Raw genomic sequence first — 11,747 nt, forward strand, 5'->3', positions numbered from 1 at the left:
ATTAGTCTATCAGAAGCTTCTAAAGCCATGACATCATTTTCTGGAATTTTCCAAGCTGTTTAAAGGCACAGTCAACTTAGTTTATGTAAACTTCTGAGCCACTGGAATATTGATACAGTGAATTGTAAGTGAAATAATCTGTCTGTAAACAATTGTTGGAAAAATTACTTGTGTCATGCACAAAGTAGATGTCCTAAACAACTTGCCAAAACTATAGTTTGTTAACAAGATACTTGTGGAGAGGTTGAAAAATGAGTTTTAATGACCAACCTAAGTGTATGTAAACTTCCAACTACAACTGTACATCATGTGGCTGATAGTGACTGAAGTAGAAGGGAGGATGGCCTCAGCGTTCTTCGCTCTCAACCTGGCCATGTCTGAGGTCCTCTTCTGCCTGTTTTCTTTCTTGTATTTTGTCTGGCTACACCATCCCTGTCACACCCTGACCTTAGAGAGCCTTTTATTCTCTAATTTGGTTAGGTCGGGGAGTGACTAGGGTGGGTACTCTAGTTTTTGTATTTCTATGTTTGGCCTGGTATGGTTCCCAATCAGAGGCAGCTGTCTATCATTGTCTCTGATTGGGGATCATATTTAGGCAGCCTTTTCCCACTGGGTTTTTGTTGGATCTTGTTTTTGTGTAGTGCCTGTGAGCACTGCAGTGACTTCACGTTTCGTTTGTTCTGTATTGTTTTGCTACATTTAATTTATTAAACATGTGGAACTCTACGCACACTGCGTCTTGGTCCATTTATTCCAACGATCGTGAAAATCCCACAATCGTTGTCTCGTACATCATAGTATTTTCTTCAGGTTTTCTAATGACAGGCCATACCCTCTTCCAGTGCTGTATCTGTGTGGAGCAGTGGTGCAACCTGTGGTCTACCTGAAGTACAAACTCCTGAGATACAGGATGTGGTGTTGTGGTGTTGTCTGGCTGATAGTGCTTGGATCCTTGCTGTTACATTTGGGAGTGAAATAACTGGGAGTGAAATAACTTGAATTGTTCTGGTGTTGTTGTTGAAGCTATCCTGCTGCCTTTCAGTTCTAAGGGTTCTGAAGTGTCCCGGGCCAGGGGAAGAGGAGAGGGAGTGGATATAAAAACATGAAGATGAGGGCCTTCAGGATAATTTTGATCATAATGTTGTCTATGGTGCTGAATTATCTTTTGTATGAGGTAACTTTACCTCTGAAAGGTTCATTGAAATTTCGAGGGGTTTTGTTAGCCTTAAGCATTTGTTTCACCATCAATGTGATTACTGGGTTGGTGCAGCCCCTCCTCTACCTCCACAGGGCTGGGAAACTGTCCTGTATCAGAGGTCTCTATTAGAAAACAGAGGCTTCATGTTGTTCAGGAGGTCTACCACCTGAATCCAATGGTGAATAGTGTAATTGATGTGTATATAGGTATGAATAGTGTAATTGATGTGTATAGATATGAATAGTGTACATGTGTATATAGATATGAATAGTGTAATTGATGTGTATATGAATAGTGTAATTGATGTGTATATAGATATGAATAGTGTAATTCTTGTTTATTGATGGGCTCATCTGCAGAAGAGATTGGAGTCTCAGCAAGACTCCCTGCTTAAATAAAAGTATATATTAAAAAAATCACATATCAAACACCCAAGAGATGCTAATCTCTCCCCATTACAATAACAGGGGCGGTTAGCATTTTTTTTTTTTAGGGGGGGGGGGTATTGTCATGTTCTGACCTTAGTTCCTTTGTTATGTCTTTTGTTTTAGTATGGTCAGGGCGTGAGTTGGGTGGGTTGGCTATGTTAGTTTGTCTAAGATTTTCTATTTCTGTGTTTGGCCTGGTATGGTTCTCAGTCAGAGGCAGCTGTCAATCGTTGTACCTGATTGGGAACCATATTCTGGTAGCCTGTTTTCCATTGTGTTTTGTGGGTGCTTGTTTTCAGTCTTTGTGTGTTTGCACAAGACAGAACTGTTTTGGTTGTTTCGTTGTTGTTTTGTTATTCAGTGTTCAGTTTTGATTATTATTAAAAATCATGAGCACTTACCACGCTGCACCTTGGTCCTCACCTTCTTCCACCGACAACGTCCATTACAGAACCACCCACCAAGAAAGGACCAGGCAGCGTGGTAACGTGCAGCAGCAGCAGCGGCCAGAATCGCAGGACTCCTGGACATGGGAGGAGATTCAGGATGGCAAGGGACCATGGGCACAGGCTGGAGAATATTGCCGCCCCAAGGCTGAGCTGGAGGCAGCGAAAGTTGAGAGGCGGTGGTATGAGGAGGCAGCACGGCGGCGCGGTTGGAAGCCCGAGAGGCAGCCCCAAAAATGTATTGGGGGAGGCACATGGGGAGTGTGGCAAAGTCAGGTAGGAGACCTGCGCCAACTTCCCGTGCTTACCGTGGAGAGAGAGGTACCGGGCAGGCACCGTGTTATGCCGTGAGGCGCACGGTGTCCCCGGTGCGCAGGCATAGCCCGGTGCGTTACAGCGCAGCGCCTCGTATCGGCCGGGCTAGGTTGGGCATCGAGCCAGGTGCCATAAAGCCGGATCAGCACATCTGGTCTCCAGTGCGTCTCCTCGGGCCGGGGTACATGGCACCAGCCTTACTCATGGTGTTCCAGGTTCGCCAGCACAGCCCAGTGGGGACTATTCCACCTCGCCGTACTGGCCTGGCTACGGGGCTGCCAGAGTCTCCCGTCACTCCGGAGCTGCCAGAGTCTCCCGTCACTCCGGAGCTGCCAGAGGCTCCCGTCTGTCAGCCAGGAGCTGCCAGAGCCGCCTGTCACGCCGGCGCTGCCGGAGTCTCCCGCCTGTCCGGTGCTGCCGGAGTCTCCCGCCTGTCCGGTGCTGCCGGAGTCTCCGCCTGTCCGGTGCTGCCGGAGTCTCCCGCCTGTCCGGTGCTGCCGGAGTCTCCCGCCTGTCCGGTGCTGCCGGAGTCTCCCGTCCATTGGTGGAGTAGGGTCCACGGCCGGAGTCCGCACCTTTAGGGGGGGGTACTGACTTTAGTTCCTTTGTTTTGTCTTTGCTTTAGTATAGCAGGGCATGAATTGGGGTGGGCAGTCTATGTTTGTTTATTTAGGTTGCTATATGTCTGTGTTGGGCCTAGTATGGATCTCAATCAGAGGCAGGTGTCGTTCGCTGTCTCTGATTGAGAATCATACTTAGGTAGCCTGTTTTCCCCATTTTGGTTGTGGGTGTTTATTTTCTGTGTTGTGTGTTTTGCACCTAACGAAGCTGTTTCGGTTGTGCCTTTGATTCTTTGTTTATAGTGTTTTTACTTTATTAAAAAGATGAACAAGTACCACACTGCACTTTGGTCCTCTTCTTCCACCACAGACGATCGTTACAATGGCACCCTATATCCTCTATAGTGCACTACTTTTGACCAAGACCCATATGGAATAGCTCGCTCTCGCTCTCTCCACACCCGCAAAATTTCCGACACATCCATCTCACGCCTTACGCCTTTGTCCAATGCATGTAAAAAAGTTTGCCTGCTCAATACCGAGCTGCACTATCCACACTGATTGGTTTAGTAATTTAATGTCTATCTAAATGTAAAAAATATATTAAAATCAGAGGTTTAAAAAATAATAATAATAATTATGTTAACCGGTTCAGAACTTTATTTTGATGGTCAGAACATTGGAACAGGAGCAAAAAAATGTCTGATTCTATTCAGAACAAAACAATTGGAAAATTATTTTGGTACCAACCGCTGCTAGAAAATTATGGTAGGATTCCTCCCGCTGTAGATTTTGTTTTGATAATATTGGGTCAGTAGTTTACGTATTCACACAGTGTAGTCCTGCCCAAGTCCATATTTAGCTACATAGGCCAAGATTCAAACCGATCTAGCTTGTAGACAACGTAGCTTTTAAAGGCAACGGAACAGCTTTCACAGAGATGGTATTCAAGGTAAACACTGCACATGTCGGCTCAAATGGAAATTACCTTTAAATATCAATAGCTCTACAGCATAGTTTCACATTGAAATCTGTACTTGTTTGTAAATTGACCTGGTGTCATTCTGTTTTAATATTAGCCTGATGTTTTATTGGCAGAGAGACAAATCATTCAGCTGACTAATGCAGAAACAGATGGTACCAAATATTTACAGGTATTTTCTCTTGAAATGATGGATGATTGTGCTTGAAAGTTACAATTTAGTTCATGTTGGGTTGATGATATTAAATACATACTTATTAAGGAGCTCCCTGTGTGTCTCACTAAAGGATATGTCTGTATGTTTATAATAAATGATGATAATAACTACAATAAGAAAGTAAATAATAATATTTTGACATACTTATTCTTAAAGTCAACGATCAGGTTCCTCTGTTATGGTGTCATAAAATTGCAATAAATAACATTGAATACTTCTGTATTGACCACCATATTGTGTAACTAGGGACTGGAGTTATTCATGAACTTTTAACCTGAAATGGTTTGGGAAAACTCAGGGCCCAATCCATCCATAACACATTCTACAGAGCACAGTATATTCTCTTCAACCATACTAAACATCACTTAGTGTTGTCATAACCAGTGGAAAACATTTGCATGTCAGGTGTCTTCCATTAAGTGAGGTGATGAGCAGCATCAGTTTACAGACAGGAGCAACACATGTCTTGGTGGTGGTGTAAACCTGATCCAAAGCTCGATCTTAAGACTGATACAATTAAAGTCGACTGCAGTCATCTCCTCTGCCGGCTCTATGACTACAACCAGTGGCAAGGACAGATTGTTGTAACTACGATCTCTGGTTGACAGGACTCACTGTCTCAGTCAGTGTTTTAGGTGGAGACATGGACAGGAGTTGATACTAAAAAGGAAGACTCACTGTCTCAGTCAGTATTAAAGGTGGAGACAGGGACAGGGGTTGATAATAAACAGGAGGACTCACTGTCTCAGTCAGTATTAAAGGTGGAGACAGGGACAGGGGTTGATAATAAACAGGAGGACTCACTGTCTCAGTCAGTATTAAAGGTGGAGAAGGGACAGGGGTTGATAATAAACAGGAGGACTCACTGTCTCAGTCAGTATTAAAGGTGGAGAAGGGACAGGGGTTGATAATAAACAGGAGGACTCACTGTCTCAGTCAGTATTAAAGGTGGAGACAGGGACAGGGGTTGATAATAAACAGGAGGACTCACTGTCTCAGTCAGTATTAAAGGTGGAGACAGGGACAGGGTTGATAATAAACAGGAGGACTCACTGTCTCAGTCAGTATTAAAGGTGGAGACAGGGACAGGGGTTGATAATAAACAGGAGGACTCACTGTCTCAGTCAGTATTAAAGGTGGAGACAGGGACAGGGGTTGATAATAAACAGGAGGACTCACTGTCTCAGTCAGTATTAAAGGTGGAGACATGGACAGGGGTTGATAATAAACAGGAGGACTCACTGTCTCAGTCAGTATTAAAGGTGGAGACAGGGACAGGGGTTGATAATAAACAGGAGGACTCACTGTCTCAGTCAGTTGGAGGTGGACAGGGACAGGGGTTGATAATAAACAGGAGGACTCACTGTCTCAGTCAGTATTAAAGGTGGAGACAGGGACAGGGGTTGATAATAAACAGGGACAGTATTAAAGGTGGAGACAGGGACAGGGGTTGATAATAAACAGGAGGACTCACTGTCTCAGTCAGATTAAAGGTAGAGACAGGGACAGGGGTTGATAATAAACAGGAGGACTCACTGTCTCAGTCAGTATTAAAGGTGGAGACAGGGACAGGGGTTGATAATAAACAGGAGGACTCACTGTCTCAGTCAGTATTAAAGGTGGAGACAGGGACAGGGGTTGATAATAAACAGGAGGACTCACTGTCTCAGTCAGTTGATTAAAGGACTCACTGAGAGTATTAAAGGGACAGGGACAGGGGTTGATAATAAACAGGAGGACTCACTGTCTCAGTCAGTATTAAAGGTGGAGACAGGGACAGGGGTTGATAATAAACAGGAGGACTCACTGTCTCAGTCAGTATTAAAGGTGGAGACAGGGACAGGGGTTGATAATAAACAGGAGGACTCACTGTCTCAGTCAGTATTAAAGGTGGAGACAGGGACAGGGGTTGATAATAAACAGGAGGACTCACTGTCTCAGTCAGTATTAAAGGTGGAGACAGGGACAGGGGTTGATACTAAACAGGAGGACTCACTGTCTCAGTCAGTATTAAAGGTGGAGACAGGGACAGGGGTTGATAATAAACAGGAGGACTCACTGTCTCAGTCAGTATTAAAGGTGGAGACAGGGACAGGGGTTGATACTAAACAGGAGGACTCACTGTCTCAGTCAGTATTAAAGGTGGAGACAGGGACAGGGGTTGATAATAAACAGGAGGACTCACTGTCTCAGTCAGTATTAAAGGTGGAGAAGGGACAGGGGTTGATAATAAACAGGAGGACTCACTGTCTCAGTCAGTATTAAAGGTGGAGAAGGGACAGGGGTTGATAATAAACAGGAGGACTCACTGTCTCAGTCAGTATTAAAGGTGGAGACAGGGACAGGGGTTGATAATAAACAGGAGGACTCACTGTCTCAGTCAGTATTAAAGGTGGAGACAGGGACAGGGGTTGATAATAAACAGGAGGACTCACTGTCTCAGTCAGTATTAAAGGTGGAGAAGGGACAGGGGTTGATAATAAACAGGAGGACTCACTGTCTCAGTCAGTATTAAAGGTGGAGACAGGGACAGGGGTTGATAATAAACAGGAGGACTCACTGTCTCAGTCAGTATTAAAAAGGTGTCTCAGAGAAAGGGACAGGGGTTGATAATAAACAGGAGGACTCACTGTCTCAGTCAGTGGAGACAGGGACAGGGGTTGATAATAAACAGGAATTAAAGGGACAGGGACAGGGGTTGGAGACTCAGGGACAGGGGGGTTGATAATAAACAGGAGGACTCACTGTCTCAGTCAGTATTAAAGGTGGAGACAGGGACAGGGGTTGATAATAAACAGGAGGACTCACTGTCTCAGTCAGTATTAAAGGTGGAGACAGGGACAGGGGTTGATAATAAACAGGAGGACTCACTGTCTCAGTCAGTATTAAAGGTGGAGACAGGGACAGGGGTTGATAATAAACAGGAGGACTCACTGTCTCAGTCAGTATTAAAGGTGGAGACAGGGACAGGGGTTGATAATAAACAGGAGGACTCACTGTCTCAGTCAGTATTAAAGGTGGAGACAGGGACAGGGGTTGATAATAAACAGGAGGACTCACTGTCTCAGTCAGTATTAAAGGTGGAGACAGGGACAGGGGTTGATAATAAACAGGAGGACTCACTGTCTCAGTCAGTATTAAAGGTGGAGACAGGGACAGGGGTTGATAATAAACAGGAGGACTCACTGTCTCAGTCAGTATTAAAGGTGGAGACAGGGACAGGGGTTGATAATAAACAGGAGGACTCACTGTCTCAGTCAGTATTAAAGGTGGAGACAGGGACAGGGGTTGATAATAAACAGGAGGACTCACTGTCTCAGTCAGTATTAAAGGTGGAGACAGGGACAGGGGTTGATAATAAACAGGAGGACTCACTGTCTCAGTCAGAGACAGGGACAGGGGTTAAAGGTGGAGACAGGGACAGGGGGTTGATAATAAACAGGAGGACTCACTGTCTCAGTCAGTATTAAAGGTGGAGACAGGGACAGGGGTTGATAATAAACAGGAGGACTCACTGTCTCAGTCAGTATTAAAGGTGGAGACAGGGACAGGGGTTGATAATAAACAGGAGGACTCACTGTCTCAGTCAGTATTAAAGGTGGAGACAGGGACAGGGGTTGATAATAAACAGGAGGACTCACTGTCTCAGTCAGTATTAAAGGTGGAGACAGGGACAGGGGTTGATAATAAACAGGAGGACTCACTGTCTCAGTAAACAGGAGGACTCACTGTCTCAGTCCAGTATTAAAGGTGAGACAGGGACAGGGGTTGATAATAAACAGGAGGACTCACTGTCTCAGTCAGTATTAAAGGTGGAGACAGGGACAGGGGTTGATAATAAACAGGAGGACTCACTGTCTCAGTCAGTATTAAAGGTGGAGACAGGGACAGGGGTTGATAATAAACAGGAGGACTCACTGTCTCAGTCAGTATTAAAGGTGGAGACAGGGACAGGGGTTGATAATAAACAGGAGGACTCACTGTCTCAGTCAGTATTAAAGGTGGAGGGACAGGGGGACAGACTCACTGGGTTGATAATAAACAGGAGGACTCACTGTCTCAGTCAGTATTAAAGGTGGAGACAGGGACAGGGGGGTTGATAATAAACAGGAGGACTCACTGTCTCAGTCAGTATTAAAGGTGGAGACAGGGACAGGGGTTGATAATAAACAGGAGGACTCACTGTCTCAGTCAGTGATTAAAGGTGGAGACAGGGACAGGGGTTGATAATAAACAGGAGGACTCACTGTCTCAGTCAGTATTAAAGGTGGAGACAGGGACAGGGGTTGATAATAAACAGGAGGACTCACTGTCTCAGGGGTTGATAATAAACAGGAGGACTCACTGTCTCAGTCAGTCATTAAAGGTGGAGACAGGGACAGGGGTTGATAATAAACAGGAGGACTCACTGTCTCAGTCAGTATTAAAGGTGGAGACAGGGACAGGGGTTGATAATAAACAGGAGGACTCACTGTCTCAGTCAGTATTAAAGGTGGAGACAGGGACAGGGTTGATAATAAAAGGTGGAGACAGGGACAGGGGTTGATAATAAACAGGAGGACTCACTGTCTCAGTCAGTATTAAAGGTGGAGACAGGGACAGGGGTTGATAATAAACAGGAGGACTCACTGTCTCAGTCAGTATTAAAGGTGGAGACAGGGACAGGGGTTGATAATAAACAGGAGGACTCACTGTCTCAGTCAGTATTAAAGGTGGAGACAGGGACAGGGGTTGATAATAAACAGGAGGACTCACTGTCTCAGTCAGTATTAAAGGTGGAGACAGGGACAGGGGTTGATAATAAACAGGAGGACTCACTGTCTCAGTCAGTATTAAAGGATTAAAGGTGTCTCAGAGACAGGGACAGGGGTTGATAATAAACAGGAGGACTCACTGTCTCAGTCAGTATTAAAGGTGGAGACATGGACAGGGGTTGATAATAAACAGGAGGACTCACTGTCTCAGTCAGTATTAAAGGTGGAGACATGGACAGGGGTTGATAATAAACAGGAGGACTCACTGTCTCAGTCAGTATTAAAGGTGGAGAAGGGACAGGAGTTGATAATAAACAGGAGGACTCACTGTCTCAGTCAGTATTAAAGGTGGAGACATGGACAGGAGGACTCACTGTCTTGATAATAAACAGGAGGACTCACTGTCTCAGTCAGTATTAAAGTGGAGACAGGGACAGGGGTTGATAATAAACAGGAGGACTCAAGGTGGAGACAGGGACAGGGGTTGATAATAAACAGGAGGACTCACTGTCTCAGTCAGTATTAAAGGTGGAGACAGGGACAGGGGTTGATAATAAACAGGAGGACTCACTGTCTCAGTCAGTATTAAAGGTGGAGACAGGGACAGGGGTTGATAATAAACAGGAGGACTCACTGTCTCAGTCAGTATTAAAGGTGGAGACAGGGACAGGGGTTGATAATAAACAGGAGGACTCACTGTCTCAGTCAGTATTAAAGGTGGAGACAGGGACAGGGGTTGATAATAAACAGGAGGACTCACTGTCTCAGTCAGTATTAAAGGTGGAGAAGGGACAGGGGTTGATAATAAACAGGAGGACTCACTGTGTCAGTCAGAGTTAAAGGTAGAGACAGGGACAGGGGTTGATAATAAACAGGAGGACTCACTGTCTCAGTCAGTATTAAAGGTGGAGACAGGGACAGGGGTTGATAATAAACAGGAGGACTCACTGTCTCAGTCAGTATTAAAGGTGGAGACAGGGACAGGGGTTGATAATAAACAGGAGGACTCACTGTCTCAGTCAGTATTAAAGGTGGAGACAGGGACAGGGGTTGATAATAAACAGGAGGACTCACTGTCTCAGTCAGTATTAAAGGTGGAGACAGGGACAGGGGTTGATAATAAACAGGAGGACTCACTGTCTCAGTCAGTATTAAAGGTGGAGACATGGACAGGGGTTGATACTAAACAGGAGGAGTCAGTATTAAAGGTGGAGAAGGGACAGGGGTTGATAATAAACAGGAGGACTCACTGTCTCAGTCAGGACTCACTGTCTCAGTCGGGATTAAAGGTAGAGAAGGGACAGGGGTTGATACTAAACAGGAGAACTCACTGTGTCAGTCAGAGTTAAAGGTAGAGACAGGGACAGGTGTTGATACTAAACAGGAGGACTCACTGTGTCAGTCAGATTTATTTCTTATAGGACAAGTCCATGTCGTCCCTCCCTCATTCAGTCCATTCTTCCATGTGTTGCCTATTGAACACAACCCTGATGAGGCCTTTATTCTGAGGTAACTAGCCTCTGCCTTGCCACAAGAGGAAATACAACAGGTTAGCCAGCTCTAGGGTAGACAGCCCACTGCATATGCATAGTAGTGGTTTTCTTGGCCATCTGTTTTTTTGTTGATAAGTGATCAATGAATGGTAACCTGGTTTACATAGATTAGTGGTTGTGGTAATTGTAGGTGAGTGGCTGTTGTGAGGTCAGATAACCAACTGCATCTAGATAAATTGTAGCTATGGTAACAGCTAGATGACTAAGAAAGAAAAAGTATTTAATAAGAATATTTCATTCATTCAGATCTAGGATGTGTTATTTTAGTGTTCCCTTCATTTTTTGGAGCAGTGTATTTGTCATCTTCAAGTGCAAGGTTTTGGCTTCACTTTTCTTCACAATAAATGTCATTCTACATTTCAAAGGAAAAAAACATCTCACCTTGAATTCGCACTTGACCTAAACTGCAAAACTGTCCATGAGCCAGGATCTCTACACTGTCAACCCTTTGTCCAGTTGAAATGTTGCTCGTGTTTAACTTGTTGAATCTAGGGGTCATTTTTTTTATTTTTGGAAAAATAATGTTCCCAAAGTAAACGGTCTATTTTTCAGGGCCAGAAAATAGAATATCCACATAATTTACAGCTTAGGATAGAAAACACTCTAAAGTTTCCAAAACTGTAAAGCTATTGTCTGTGAATATAAAAGAACTGATATTGCAGGCAAAAGAATGAGAAAAATCCAATCAGGAACGCAGCAGTTTCTAAATAAGAGTCCCTTCCTATGCTTCCTTATTGAGCAGTGAATGGGATATCAATGAGATTCCTTTTTCTATGGCTTCCTTGATGTGTCTAGTATCAGCAGACATAGTTTCAGGCTTTTATTTTGAAAAATGAGCCAGAGCGACAACATTGCGTCAGTGTCCACCTGATGGCTCTTTGTGTATTTCTCGCGCAAAAGACAGAGGTAGCCATTTTTTCCACCCGGTCTTACTGAAAAAAGCTCTGTCCAGGTTGATATATTATCGAACAGATATTTGAAAAACACCTTGAGGATTGATTAAAAACAACGTTTGCCGTGTTTCTGTCGATATTATGTAGCTAATTTGGAATATTTTTCAGCATTGTCTTGACCGCAATTTCCGGTCGTTTTCTCAGCCAAACATGAAGAACTAACAGAGCTATTTTTGGCTACAAATCATTTTCTGGAAAAAAGGAACATTTGCTATCTAACTGGGAGTCTCGTGAGTGTAGACAATTTAATTTGACTGTTTTTCTGATTTTCGTGACCAGATTGCCTGCTGCTAGCTAGGCATAATGCTATGCTAGGCTATTGATAAACTTACACAAGTTTA

This window comes from Oncorhynchus tshawytscha, unplaced genomic scaffold, assembly GCF_018296145.1.
Source record: "Oncorhynchus tshawytscha isolate Ot180627B unplaced genomic scaffold, Otsh_v2.0 Un_contig_4027_pilon_pilon, whole genome shotgun sequence".
Taxonomy (NCBI): domain Eukaryota; kingdom Metazoa; phylum Chordata; class Actinopteri; order Salmoniformes; family Salmonidae; genus Oncorhynchus; species Oncorhynchus tshawytscha.